This window comes from Cajanus cajan, chromosome 4, assembly GCF_000230855.2.
Source record: "Cajanus cajan strain Asha chromosome 4, NIPB_CcT2T_4, whole genome shotgun sequence".
In the NCBI taxonomy this organism is placed as follows: Eukaryota; Viridiplantae; Streptophyta; class Magnoliopsida; order Fabales; family Fabaceae; genus Cajanus; species Cajanus cajan.
Window position 1 is genome coordinate 38,617,130 of NC_138520.1, and position 2,951 is coordinate 38,620,080.

A 2,951-nucleotide genomic window follows, 5' to 3' on the forward strand; every position below is an offset into this window, starting at 1 on the left:
TATTATCCATAATAATATAAATATTAGTGATATAAATAAGTAGTTATAATTAGCATATGTAATCTAGAGAGGGGGTTACAAGGTCCGTGAACAATGAAAGAGGAGAGGGGTTTTTCGCTGATTAAAGTCCTAAAATTGTAGTCTTTGAGAGTTTCTATAGAGTCCATATAATTCTCTTCTTATTTCCTTTGTATTTCTTGAATTTTGCGAGGTAATTATATTGCGAAAGGCTGCCAAAAAGTGCCTAGATTTTGCTATGGAATATCCAATAAAGATCAATCTAGAGGTATTTCATAAAAATCCTTCCTTTAATCTATTACCTTCATCATATAATAGTGTTAGTCAATAAAAGCAACTATGTAAATATCATAGGTGAGATCATGCAATTTTAAATTCCAACGTAAAAAGTTCACTAATAAAAGGGGAATAAATTTTTGAATTATTATTCCATATTATGCTAATTTCATCATGAGGGTACCAATTAGGGGCGTTGTGGGGTGCCTAACACCTTCCCTCCACATAATCGACTCCCGAACCCAATTTTGGCTACGAAGGCCTTTATTGGAATTTCAAAATATTTTCTTTTTCTTATGTTTTGAGTAAAATATCGATGGTGACTCTTTTGAACCATTTCAAAAAACCATTGATTAGGGATAAGTCTAGTTTCAGGGCATTCCTTAACCAATGAAAATTTCAAATTAGAAGTCCAAACCATTTGTGTGCATGAATGGAAATTTTTGGGTTCTGATAGATGGTGACTCCACTAGGGAAGCTTAAAGAGGGTCAGGCCTAAATAAATGATAAAATAAGAAAAATAAGAACAATAGTTCAAATATTTGTTCCCTTTACCTTGTTTCTTTTGCATGCAAATATTTACTTGTTTGGCTTTGATATCTGTTTATTTGGTTAAATTCTGCACCTATTTGAAATAACAATTGTACAAAAACCCTTGCACACAATAATTCCCTCTACACCCGAGGGCATGAGCTGTAAATATAAGGAGTGATTGACGTACGACTAGCCCAAGAACAACCTTAGAGCCTGCAAGCCTTGTCAGAAATCACACTCAAGGTGATAACCCGTTACTCTAGTATGAAATACAGAGTCAGACCTTAGAGTTTTCCACGTGATGATGACAGAGGTACTAAGTCCCTATGATGGGGGCACCTTAGGGGCCTAAAAAAAACAATGAGATTAGAACCACCCTATACAACACACTTTCATTGACAGGGACCACAGACCAAGGATTTGGACATGACTATTCGCGGGTGTACATTTGTTTGAACATATGTCTGCTGCTTTTGTTGTGTTTTTTTTTTTGTTTATTTCAAACAAATAGGAATTTTAGGCGAACAAACAGATATTATTAATAAAAAAAATTAATAATAAAAATATTTTAAAAAAAAGCTAACACCCTTTTGTATATCCTAACCTTAAAGCATCATATAGGATAGTTTATTTAAAAAAAAATGTGTAAAAAAAAAAAAGAAGAAGATTATGCATCATAGCCCTTAATTTTTTTTTAAATGATGATAAAGTTTAGGCAAATAATAAATATCATGCATCATTTAGGTTCGTATATACATTCATTAAAAATGGAAGGCATATACATAGTATGCAAAGATCTTTGGGAAATGAGAACATTCTAAACTATAAGAGTCATCATTCCATGTTCCCTTATACTAGGTGATAAATCATAATTTGATATGTATCTTTTCCTTCAATTTAGCTATTTTACATTCCATCTATGGTTAATTATAGGATTTAGATAGATATGTGTGTTGTTGGGCCAAATTGGAAAGTTGGGAATTATTATTCTAAATTCTCGCTGTTTTTTGGGCTGATGAACATGTCTCGGTTTTCAGGGCATAACTTGGGCTGTGGTGATCCAAATGGTGCAAACTCGGTGGCCCTGGAAAGCTAAGACAAAGACCTAAATATTTGCAGAAGGCGCCGTCGGCCAATTCGATCATCTAGAAGGTCTAATTCGGTGGAAAACAACTCGGTGCGGAAAAGAATATGGAATCCAACTCATCCCACCAACTCATCCCACCAACTCTCCCATTTCGTTTTGTCTAAGCTTTTTCCATTATTTTATATTTCTTATGTGTTATATGAAGGCTATAAATAGGCCTTCACTTCTCCATTGTAGGACACCCCTCAATACACCTTCAAATAAGTTACTCTTGGGTGTTCTTCTCCTCCCTTCTCTTTGTTTTCCTTAAGTTTATTTTCTCTGTTGTAGTTGTAGTTTATGTTTTATTGTCCTTTCCTTTTGTATGCATTTTAATTCTGTTCTTTGCCTCCTCCATGGAAGGCTAGATTATAGTACTCTTTAACTTGATTTAATGCATTTTCATTTTCCTTGCATTTTCATTTCTAGTTCAAATTTAATGGAAGGCTAAAACCATTGGGTTGGCTTCTTGTTATGGATTGTAATCTCTGTTTGAGGTTGGGTATGTTTGTGTGTCTCTGTTCTACTTTGTTCTTCTTCATTCAACCTCTATATTAGTATGTCCATGCTTAATGGGCTATGCTTAATGACACAGTTGCTTAATCTGTGAAGAGGTTGATGTTGTATACGTTTGCTTAATTCGTGTAGGGAAATCTTGAGTTAATCTTCGCTTAGTTGGTTAACTCAGATGGAACAAGGATTAAGTGGTTAACAGAGCAATCTTATTATGAACCAAGGATAAGAGAGTTACAATCCGAACAAGGAGCCAATCTATTTTACTTATTGTGTTATCTGTATTTTATTGTGTTATAAACTTAAAATTTAAACAACCAAAATTCCCCCCCCACTTCGTGTGTTTAACCCTTTGACAGAGAAAAATGGTCCTTGAGAGACGACCTAGGACAACTTCCTAGTACTACATTTAATTGTTTTTATTTGACCGGATACGACTTCGATCACTAGGGAATGTTAGAAAAGAATGGCTCAATCCAAGAGG